Source organism: Adiantum capillus-veneris, chromosome 26 (assembly GCF_014529385.1).
Source record: "Adiantum capillus-veneris isolate H3 chromosome 26, ASM1452938v2, whole genome shotgun sequence".
Classification (NCBI taxonomy): domain Eukaryota; kingdom Viridiplantae; phylum Streptophyta; class Polypodiopsida; order Polypodiales; family Pteridaceae; genus Adiantum; species Adiantum capillus-veneris.
The window spans coordinates 70,211,753-70,224,613 of record NC_140956.1 but is presented as its reverse complement, the minus strand read 5'-3'; positions in this window follow the sequence as shown (position 1 = coordinate 70,224,613).

Sequence of the window (12,861 nt, the reverse complement as noted above, 5' to 3'; positions counted from 1 at the left end):
AAAAGTGGTTCTGAGACATTCAGAAGTGTAGAGACATGTATAGTGCAGAGACATGTAAAGTGCCCGAACTTTTGTATATTACAAAAAGTATATTACAACAATTATCCAAAAACGTCTACATATCCACCAAGAATGTACAATATATAACGTTTCTTAAATTACAGATGTACAATCTCATTCATCTCCATTTATAACAAAGTGCTCAAAGACTAGACTTGAATGTTCATCTTTGGGATTGCTGATGGGATGCCTTTGTATACTCCAGGGAATTGGGGGTTAGTGCCCATCTGGACAGCCATGGCAACAGTGTGCGCGTGAAGTAATCAGGGTCTTGGTCTTCATCAAGAGAATCAAAGGTGGGTGGACATATACAGTTGTCCTAGACATTGCACATATTTTTATACATGGAGTCATCTACCAGCAATGTCCGAGAGGAGTCATATTCTGGAAACTTGTTCCAGACATGGTAAAGGGACTTGAAAGACACAGGTTCATCTGCAAGGTCTCTTGGAGCTCCAGCAATCTCTTCAAAATACGACCACTTCTCACATTGCCAGTTTGAGAAGAGATCCCTAAAGTAATAAGTCCTATGTTCCCATATGTCTGGCCAAAATGTAATGAGGATTAGCTCAATGTTAGCAGCAGTACAAGTGCTCCAAATCATTGCATCTGCTATTTGCCTCAAATCCCAAACAAATTGCTCAACATCTCTACGGTAGTAGATCCACAACTTCTCGTCCACTCTTTTTAGTTTAACTCTGTCGGAAGCTGGACGTTGAGGGTGTTTAAGTTGTCCAGTCTTTGGATCACGTTTGCTTACATCTCGTTTCATGAATAGTCCATCGAGATCAAGGATGATGAGCTTTTGTATCTTGCAGAAATTCGAAACAAGATATCCCCATCCAGGACAGTTTGGAAAAATCTCCTCAATTTCGGGGCAAACTGCTGGTTCTTGTTCTTCCTCTACTTTATCTGGTGTTACATCTGCATCCTGCTTAGATGCTATGTTTTCAACCTTCTCATCTGGTTCTTGAACATCTCCAATCCAACTAAGTTCTGCCATAGACAAGTACCATGCCTTAAAAACCTCAATCAAACTGACATATTAACCTTTTCAAAATACACTTGAAAAGTATACCTTCCAGGCTATTGATTTCCATTTCATTAATTTCCTGAACTTCTATGGCAACAGTCCACTTGGCAGGACATACTGGAGAAAAAATAAGCTCTACTTGAAGATGCTCATGATGATGTCGAAAAGAACAATACGAGTACAATAAATAGACAGTTAATGAACAATATGAGTACAATAAATAGACAATCAATGATCAATAAACAACTAGTGAACAAAAAATAAAGCCGCCGTTTCATTATCATCAAAATGAGGGTACAAAGACAGAATTACAAAGAGGCTACAAAGCACAAAACGTTAATAGGGGCTACAAAAGTTTCTTGCGGGACTTTGGTTTGGGAGTTTTAAGGTTGGGTGCTTGGAGGTTAGTCTTTTCCCGAGCAGATGAAGGCTCCTTGGATTTTTTACCTCCTGGAGTAGGCTCTGGAGGCTCGAATGCAACCTTAGCTTTTTTCTTTGGTGTGGCGCGCTCTTTATTGTTGCTCCTCTTTTTCCTACGCCCAAAAATCTCTGCACAAACAACTGAAATAAGAAGATCCACGTCCTCATCAGACAAGTTCAGTATTGTATCCTTTTCAATTGGCTTCTCAGATGATTTTTCAGCGTCCTCTACGTCCTTGTTCATTGCGGGTTTTGGCTTCAGAGGCACCTCAGCTGACTTCTTGGATGCGTCACCTTGAGCTCCCACTACATCTGCTCTTTTTTCAGCCCTTTTTTCTGCCTTTTGTTGGTTCAGAGTGTCTTCACGTGCTTGTTTCTGGGATGCATTCTTATCCCCGCACCCACCACACATGCTATCAATATTGGGCTTGCGTGATGACCCAGCTTGGGAGTGTGCTATATAAAAGACACTGTAATAATACTCAATATTAAGTTATGTGAAAATTCAAAGAGAAGAATGTTCCACAAAATATTACCAATTCCATCAATAGGAGATCCAAAGATGCCTTCCATTGGATCTTTCTCTGCAATTACATGGAGAAAAGAAACAAAATGGTGAAGAAATGAATCTACAATCAGCTTCATATCATAAGGTATAAAAACATCGATTACCTGTACCAACATGCTCATCCATGTTTGCCTCTCCAAGTGCCAGTAGCTTCAAAGCATCTTTTAAAGGTTCCTCACAGCCATGAAATAGACACTGGCCGGCAGACTTACAGGCAGTTACAAAACAAAGTGGGTGATACGGATGTTGACACTGGAGCATGTAGACACCAGTAACAACAGTCTGCATGATAGACATCCCACAAGCAACACAATCACCTAACTGCACACAGCTATTGTCCGATCCCAAATGAACAGGCAGTCTGACAGGAAGGATAGGCATTCTTGACTTGAACAAATTAATAATTGTTTCCACAAATCGAAGATGCCTTGTCACCACTTCTACTTCCCATAACAAAGTGTCATGCTGACCTTGTAAAAAAATAGCACTGCGTACTTTATAAAACAATATAAGTGTTTGTGCATTACTTTCAAGAGTCTTCATCACTTTATGTGGTACCACTTAAGAGTGTTATATAAACACATTTAAGTGGTCTTTTACCATATAAAATGGTCTCTAACCATTTTTTTCTAATTAGAGTTTAACGACTTTTAAGTAATATCAACTACTACTAGGTGAATCAATCAAGCTTACATACCTGTAACTGTGCTGCCTCTTCACCTAGGTTATCGAGATTGTGCACTTCAATATCAAGTCCCATGTCTTTGAGAGCCTCCTTTCTGATTTGAATCAAGGTCTCAAGCTTTGCCATTGCTTCCTCGTTTGGTACAAGCCCAGCCTTATGCAACTTGAGTTCCTCCATATCCTTGTTCAGTCTCTCTACGATCTTGGCGGTGCCTTGCATCAAACCAACCTGCTCATCTCTCTTCGTCTTTGATTGATCTAAAGCAATTTTTATTGCTTCGAGACATTGTTGCTTCTCTTTTAACTTTTCAGCAGCATTAGCCTTTATGTTAGAAATAGCTGCTACATCAGCCGTTGACGCAGAAAATGTAGTCGAGGAAACATTTGACATTCCAAATGTTCCCATCGAGCCAAAGGCCCACTTATTTAGAAATTCCTCCTTAGCCTGCCCTGAAAGTTGATGTCCACCTAAGTATGTCTGCCAGTCAAAGCCTGTGCCAGTACTGTTAGTGTAATTAGGCATATTTTCTACATTAAATTTCCACTCGCTTCCAAGACATGGACCGTTTGTGGACCTCCATTTCTCCAATTTCCTATTTAAAGTTTTCTGTTGGCGTAACATTTCGATAACACCTTCAGCATACACAGCCCATGCAACTAAAACTTCAGAATCTTCAGCGCCCTTGCACTTATGCCACGTAAATCCATGTGCAAAATGCACGCCTACCTCGTTGTTTGGGGGAGCTCCCTGATATACTTTGTGGTATAGCAGGAGACATTCTTCATACATTTCAGGCCTCAGCCCCTTTAAATGCATCTTCTCCTTTTGGTGGCGCTTGTAAAGCCATACCCTAAGCCACTCCTCATCTGAGAAATCATCATCACATAGGAGCTTCGGATCCTACCCAACCAAGCATAGCCCATATTCGGTATGAAAATCTTCCTTGGTGAAACAAAATTTTGTTTGAGTGGGTAAGGCCACTCATGGTACTGTCCACCTCCCTGGTAAAAAATATATGAATGCATGTTAGTATGTAATGAGCCATAATTAAACTTGTTTTATCAACAATAAGAAGTGGTTGAAATGATTTCTGCACCATATTCAGTGGTATTGCAAAATTTTTAAGTGGTGGTGTACCACTAAATGGTTCTCAACCACTTAAAACTGGTTAGGTAACACTAAAAAGTCCTGCTACACCACTATTTGCTGGTGATACATCACCTTTTGGTGTTTCTTCACCACTTTAAAGTGGTGCTCCAACACATAAAAGTGGGCTGAACCACTATTCAGTTGTGCTACACCGATGTGAATTGTTGTACACAACTTAAAACCGGTGCTACACTCCTAAAAAGTGGTGCTACACCAATAGAATGTGGTATCTCCTTGTAAAGCTTCATCACTTAAAAGCACTTAACCACCACTTTTAGCAAAGATGCAGAACTAAAGATTATTGTACTTTTGTAAAGCATCACTAAAAAGTGGTTCTATAGCACTGAAAGTGGTTGACCATCACGCACCACCACTTAAATGTGATTTGAACCACAAAAAGTGGTGACCACCACTTTATTGGTGTTTACCACTTTATACCAAATAACGTTCAGGTTAAGAAGCACCACTTTTCAGTGGTTCTACACACTTTTAAGGTACCGAATAACGTTCTAGTTAAGAAGCACCACTTTATAGTTGTGTTCACCACTTTATAGTGATGTTGACCACTTTATAGTGGTCTTCACCACTATAAACACCACTTAAATGTGATTTGAACCACAAAAAGTGGTGAAAACCACTTTATTGGTGTTTACCACTTTATACCAAATAACGTTCAGGTTAAGAAGCACCACTTTTCAATGGTTCGACACACTTTTAAGGTACCAAATAACGTTTTAGTTAAGAAGCACCACTTTATAGTTGTGTTCACCACTTTATAGTGATGTTGACCACTTTATAGTGGTCTTCACCACTATAAAGTGGTGCTTCTTAACTAGAACGTTATTCGGTACCTTAAAAGTATGTAGAACCACTGAAAAGTGATGCACCATCGTGATGCTTCGCTTAAAAGTAATGCTTCACCACAAAATAGTTAGGGTTTTCTATTGGAAAGTGATGCACCCATTGTATCGTCAGTTTTTACTAGAGCCTTACCTCTTTTTAGTGGTGCCCAACACTTTAAAGTGGTCTAGTATCACTTTTAAGAGGTGGTGCACCATATCAACATAACTATGTAGTGATGCAACCATGGTTTCTGCCCAACTTTAAAGGGTGCTACAGGTGCACCACTTCAACACAGCCTATCAGTGGTGCTGTACCCATAAAAAGTGGGGTTCACCCACTTGATATTTACTAGTGGTGTGCACACTACTTTTTCCTAATAAAGCAACACTTTAATTGAATCCATGGGGGAAATACTTGCTGAACATGTTGCTTCTTAGGTGTATCCTTGGGGGACTCGGAAGTTCTTTTTGTAGCATGAATGTGCAAAAAATTCAGAAATTTTACAAGACATAAAACCAATTTTAGAAATGCATGCATGATGCATCTAACCTGTTTTGATAGGCGACTCCTGCGTAGAGCTCTTTCCCTTCCTAGGTGTACCCTTGTCAGAGTCTGAAGGTCCTTTTGTAGCTTGGTTCTTCATCCTGAAAAAATCACAGATGCCACATAGATACAACATCAATAGTTAAATGCATTCATGCTTGAGCTTGCATGATGCATTCGTATAAGCATGCACACAGAGTTGATAAAATCTGCATTCATGCTTCAAGCTGCATGATGCATTTTTATAAAGAATTCACAAGGTTGATCAATTAGATGTGCACAATGCATATACATTCCAGAAATAAATTCTCAACTCACACATGCATCATTAATAGTTACAATCCACGATTATCTTGCCACACATTCTTTTTTTTTTTTTTGCAATACCCTCCCCAACAGAGGGCATACCATATCGCCAGGGGTTGAACCTGGGTCCTTACGCACCCACCCATTCACTTTAACCACTAGGCCAAGCCCCCTTTGGTTATCTTGCCACACATTCAGAGACAAGCATACAACGCTTCTACATCTGCATGAAGCATGTTAAAACATGGATCAATGCTACTTAGAAATGCTACCTAGGAAAACCAGTCACATTCAAATTCAACCAACATTCGAGATAGAATGCTTCAAGCTACATGATGCCACATACCTGTTGCTGCTCTGCAGGGGATTTTTACTGAAGTTGATGACCAGCCCAGCAAAAAGTACTCCTAAAAAATTTGCTTGTTGTTGTTGTGATGTTGCTGCTTGTTGCTTTGGCTAGCAGAGAAACGCAAAGGAGGGAGGAAAGAGGGAATCAAAAACCTGAATGACGCGGGTGAGACAGAGAGAGGGGGGAGGAACGAGCGAGACAGAGTGGGAGGGACGAGACTCGAGAGAATATTTGTATTAAGTGCTTAAAAGTACCTTGAGGTGATCATTAACCAGTAAGCGCTTTCACTTAGTACACATCAAATTTTAACCCTTTTTTTTCCATAAATTTTGAATTTAATCCCACTATTTCAAATGCCTAAACCACCCATTTTCTCAACCCCAAAAACCATATACTATATAGTGGCAAAAGCGGTCCACCTATACATGATTTCACCCAATATTGATTACAAGACTTAATACTTTATTAAGAGAGCTAGATACAAGACTTGGATTACATGACTTGAGTAGAAGACAAGGATTTATTGCAAGGACAAGACTTCAACATAAGAACTAGAAGAGGGATTTCCTCATAGGAGCCTCACAACTGGTGTTGGCAAGACTGAGGGGCTTGTGGCCCCAGGCCCCTATTTATACCAGTGCTTGAGGAGGTTAGAAATTTCTAAGTTCTTCTTGAGGAGGTTAGAATCTACTAGAACCTTCTTGATCCTTCTAGTTCTTCTAGAACTTTCTAGATCCTTCTGCAACTTTCTAGAGCTTTCCAAAAACTTCTAGATTCTTCTAGAATCTTCTCCAAGATTCTAAAAACTTCTAGAATCTCCTTGATACTTTTAGAACCTTCTAGATTCTTCTAGAGCCTTCTAGTGATGATGTAGGCGATGACACAGGCGATGACATCAATGATGATGCATGCGATGACACAAGATGATGCAGGCGATGACATAGACGATGATGCAGATGATGACACAAGTGATGACATCAACGATGATGTCATAAGCGATGATGCCATCTTCTAGAGTCTTCAAAAACTTTCTTCCAAGATCTTCCAAGACTTTTCAAAATCTCCTTAGTGATTTCCTATAGGAAACTCAAGAAGACAGACTCTCAAGCCTCCATGACATTATCCCCTGCTCTAGCAATGAGTTCCACGAGGAGCGGTTTTGATTCTTGGCATGGGAGAAAAGCTTGATGGATGGCTGTTGATGGTACTCATGAAGTTTGGACCAATGGCGAGACTCGAGTACTAAAACATGGAAGATTGCATAAATCCGCATAGACTGTGGAAACTGGAGAGAATATGTGACTGGATTCACTTGGCCAACTATCTTGAATGGTCCAAGTCTTTGATAATCTAGCTTTTGCAAAGGGTGAGATGAACGAAGATCACGGTGGAGAAGCCACACTCGATCCTTAATCTCGTATAGTGGATGTTGCATTTGATGTTTGTCCACACTAGCTTTATACCTGTGTTGAGCTCTTCTGATATCTATTGTCAATTCTTTGTGAATGTTTTGTATATGTGTGGCTAAATCTGTGGTAGTCCGATTCTTCGCTCGATGATTCATTGGACATCCATCATTAGGTGATGATGATAGTTGATTGTACATCGATGATACTGCTCTATGGTTTGATTCACCCCTTTTGTTTGTACATCACTTTGTGGATGATTGGATAAAGAGAGGTTAATCTTTACAGCTTGAATCTTGAACAAGTCTTTCCAAAAGCTTGATAGAAACTCTAGTCCTTGATGAATGCTTTGTAGATGTGTGGCTAAATCTGTGGCAGTCCGATTCTTCACTCGATGATTCATGTGGACATCCATCATTAGGTGATGATAATAGTTGATTGTACATTGATGATACTGCTCTATGGCTTGATTCACCCCTTTGTTTGTCCATCACTTTGTGGATGATTGGATAAAAGAGAGATTAATCTTTACAACATGAATCTTGAACAAGTCTGTCCAAAAGCTTGATAGAAACTCTAGTCCTTGATTTGAAACAATGTCACTTGGAAGTCCATGGTAGCGGTAAATATCCTCAAAGAAAATCTTCCCCATTCCTTTCCCAATGAATGAAGAAGGGTGATAGCCTTGACGTAGCTTGCTAAGCTTGGTTTCAACAACTACTTCTTCAAAGAGTGTTGAGAGAAGTGCGCCAATGAGATTAATTTGAGAAGCACCATCCGAATAAAGCTTTGGTTGCATGCATATAAATTTGGGCCTCGTGCTTGTTAGTCTTATAAAAGGTCAGAATGTACTTGAACATGAGTGAGGTTCCAGACCCCGTTTGGGTAAAAAAGAAGACATCTTGGAACTTGAGTCAGAGTAAGTATCGGACACTTCTTCCGCTATAGTCGCTAAAGGTCTACCTTGGTTTACACTCTCTTTGATGGATACCCTATTCAGATTTGCTCCCAAAGTGCCAAGATTACCTAAAACCCTACTAGATCTTAAGTTCATAAATGGACACAAGCAATTAATAGAAACTCCAAACCTAGAAAGATGCTCTTTGGTTCAGACACAATGCTTCTGAGTCGTGCCTTGCCGTTTTCTGCCAAGATGTGATTTCCTGCACACCAGCACTTCAAGACATTTGTGATTCCACAAGTGTTAATTTGGATGCATACAAATAGCTTTGCTTGTTGGAAGAAGCCTCTAAAATTCGATCCTATCCCATCATACTTTTCAGGTAAGTTGTCCTCATGCTCCTTCCTTTGTTGTGGTGAACTAGATGAAACCATGGGAAGATTTTTGAACGTATTGGCTTCTTGGATTGGTGATTGAGGCTCTTGCACTACTTGACTTCGAAAGTGTGGTTTCTCTACTTGACCCCTTGGACTAGCCAAAATCATGGGTGGATTTTGGCATATAGTGGCTTTACGAAGTTCTTGGACTGGGGGTTGAAACTCTTGGGAATGGCATGGGGATTGAAGCTCTTGCACCACTAGACTTGGCAAGTGTGATTGCTCTTCTTTTTGTTGTGCATGTAGCTCTCGAATTTGTTGTTGCACCTTTTGCAAGGTGGATCCAATGCTTTCCAAAATACATTGTTGCATGGCTAGGTAAGCCATGATGGCAGTCTTGCCAAACTGTTATGAGCGTGTATAGAGCTAGAAGAGAGCAAGAGGAGGTGCTCACAATGTACAAGAACTTGGACTTGATGATAAGCTTAATATTGATTACAAGACTTAATACTTTATTAAGAGAGCTAGATACAAGACTTGGATTACATGACTTGAGTAAAAGACAAGGCTTGATTGCAAGGACAAGACTTGAACAAAAGAACTAGAAGAGGGATTTTCTCATAGGAGCCTCACAACTGGTGTTGGCAAGACTGAGGGGCTTGTGGCCCAAGGCCCCTATTTATACTAGTGCTTAAGGAGGTTACTTGAGGAGGTTAGAACTTTCTAGGTTCTTCTTGAGGAGGTTAGAATCTTCTAAAACCTTCTTGATCCCTCTAGTTCTTCTAGAACCTTCTAGATCCTTCTTCAACTTTCTAGAGCTTTCCAAAAACTTCTAGATTCTTCTAGAATCTTCTCCTAGCTTCTAGAAACTTCTAGAATCTCCTTGATACTTTTAGAACCTTCTAGAATCTTCTAGATTCTTCTAGAGCCTTATAGTGATGATGTAGGTGATGACACAGGCAATGACATTAGCGATGATGCATGCAGTGACACAAGCAATGATGCAGGCGATGACATAGACGATGATGCAGATGATGACACAAGCGATGACATCGACGATGATGTAGGCGATGTCATAAGAGATGATGCTGTCTTCTAGAGTCTTCCAAAACTTTCTTCCAAGATCTTCCAAGACTTTCCAGAATCTCCTTAGTGATTTCCTATAGGAAACTCAAGAAGACCGACTCTCAAGCCTCCATGACATTCTCTTTATCTATCTCTCTCTCTCTTTCTTTCTCTCCCTCTCTATCTATTTCCCTTCTCCTCTGCATCTATCTCTCTCTCTCTATTTATCCCTCTCCATTTATCTCCCTCTCTTTAAATTTATCTCTCTTTCTCTATCTCTCTCTCTCTCTCTCTCTCTCTCTCTCTCTCTCTCTCTCTCTCTCTCTCTTTTTCTCTCTATTTCTATACTCTCTCTCTCTCTCTCTCTCTCTCTCTCTCTCTCTCTCTCTCTCTCTCTCTCTCTCTCTCTCTTTTTCTCTCTATTTCTATATAACATTCTATCCAAACAAGCCGAGCAAAGCAATCATTTCCAAACAAGCCTAGAAAGCAACCATTTCCAAACAAGCCAAACAAAGCAACCATTTCCAAATGAATAAGGTATGTTATGAATTCTCTATTTTTTAATTTCTTTTACGATTTGTTCATGTGTGTGTGTGTGTGTGTAGTAGTAGTAGAAAACAATATTGAAAGAGGGGGGAGGAGCTTTGTTTTGTGTTTACCTCTTTCCTTGTAGCGCGGTTGTGCTTCGTCTAGGTGGAGTTTCCAAAGACAATGGCCAAAAACCCCCTTCGATATTGTGCTTCCAAAGACGATGGCGGAAACCTCCTTTGACAAAACTTGGGAAGCTTGGAAAAGGAGAGAGAGGGAAGGGAGAGGGTGTGTGTGTGGGGGGGGGGGGGGGGGGGGGGGAGCTTGGAGAAGGAGAGAGAGGGAAGGGAGAGGGGGGGTGGGGGGAGCTTGGGAGCGATGACGGAGAGGAAGAAGGCAAAGTATGCAACAAAAAATGCGGCATACTTTGCCTTCTTGTCTATTTTAGGTGCCAGGTATTACCGCGTCTATTACTGCGTCCATTACCGCGGCCGGTCATTTCAAACGGATACATGCGAATCCGAGATTGCAGAGGGGAGGGGTACAAACAACCACCTCTACCCTTAGCTATCCATTATCTCATTTTTTAGCCTTTTCAATTTTTTGATGAAGACTTTTATTTTTTTGTGGATACTTTATTTTGTAGTACTTTTAAATGTTTATTAATTTGCTTTTTTTAGGTTCTCTTTTACTTAAAAATAAATTTAGCACTCATTGTCATTTATTCTCTTTGAATTTAACTTTATGTAAATTTTTTAATGGAATTTAGGGATTTTCTAATTATTTATTTTTTATGACACATGGATAAATAAACAACATTTCGCATGTGTAGGACATCAACAAGGATGATTGTGGTTCCCCTAGAGGCCCTGAGCGCGATTGTTGGCTAAAGGAAAAACTTTTTTGTCCTTGCGCCAAGTGCAAAAGGGAAAATCCCTCGCTTGATGGGCATTGCCTTGGAACACGTGGAGAACGAAGAGTTTTGGCATCCTCAAAAAAGCGCTTGGAGAGATGAGAGCGTGACTCACCCATCGCTTGAGGAGGTGCCCCATTGGTCTGTGTTCGGTGGTGGTCCACTGGCGCACAAGGCCGCACGGCAGAGGCAAGAGCGACAAGGCGATTTGGGTGCACTGCATGGTGATCCTCCCATTGGCTCTACTTCCACAACTCCTATGGCATCTCCGTCGCACTTTGAGGCAGAGGATGATCGACATGTGTGATGAGTTACTAGCTCATGAGTGCGATGTGTACGAGGAGGATTGTCAGCCTTGCACTAAACGGGCTTCCAAAACGGAGGATAGATTGATGACGAGTACCCGAACACCTCTTTACGACGGTGCACGATACTCGGTGCTCCGAGCATCATTGGAAGTCCTCAACTTGCAAGAAAAATTTGGTTGGAGTAATGCAAGTGTCCATGCACTACTTCTGTAAGTATGGAATGTGGCTTTTATATACTCTCCACTCGCTTTATGGTGCCGCCTTCTAGCAATTATACTAATACGCATGTTTGTTGTAGTTTGATGGGCAAAATGTTGCCAAAATATTACCACATGCCTCTAGATTGTCGACGAGCTAGATCATATATCATTGCACTTGGAATGGAGTATGAGCGCATACATGTGTGAATCAATGATTGCATGCTATACCGCAATGAGCACGCACATGCTACCTCATGTCCCGTGTGTGAGGAGGCACAAAACAAGACCGGAGTGAGAAGGATGCACCTACCTTGCAAGGTATTGAGACATTTTTCATTAATTCCTTCTTATCCAACACATGTTTAAAAGTAGGCCTATCGTGAAGCTTCTCGCGTGGCACGTGAACCATCACTCAAACGATGGAATGATGCATGTCCCTGCCGATTCACCTACATGGGGGAAAATTGAAACTCAATGGCCAGAGTTTGGGTTAGAGCCTTGACACTTGAGGCTTGGGTTAGCAAGTGATGGTATCAACCCCTTCGGCACTAAGTCTACTTCATGGAGCACTTGGCCTATGGTAATCGTCAGCTACCATATTCCACCATCGGAGACAACCAAGAAGGGCAATATACTTCTTTTCTTGCTTGTGCTAGGGAAGTACAAAGTGTCAAATATTGACGTCTACCTTGAGCCCCTCATTGAGGAGTTGGAGGAGTTATGGAGAGGCATTCCTATTGTCAATGTCTCACTTGCAAAGGGGGGAGAGAAGCCATTGTGAGGGGAATCCTTATGTAGACTATGCACGACTATCCAAGGCTTGGAGAGATTTTTGGTAACCCCCTTTCCTCTATCTTTCCCCTCTCTCCTTTTAGTTCACTCATCTCTCTAAGCATATGATATGTATGCAGGGTTGTCCACATCGGGGTACAATGCATGTCCTACTTGTGGGCCATCGTTGGTGACGGAGAGGCAAAATTCCTTGCACAAGGTAATCTATCCAAATAACCATTGTTTCTTACCCCAAGGGAATAACAAGCACAAGGCTCCAACAAATGGGAAGACCCCCACCAAAAGGTATGTCAAGGTATTCCATATTTTTAAGGCTTCCATATTGGAAGGATTTAAAAATACAACACCTCTTGCATCACATGCACATATTCAAGAATGTAGCCCAAACACTATGGGACCACATTATTGGCAAGAA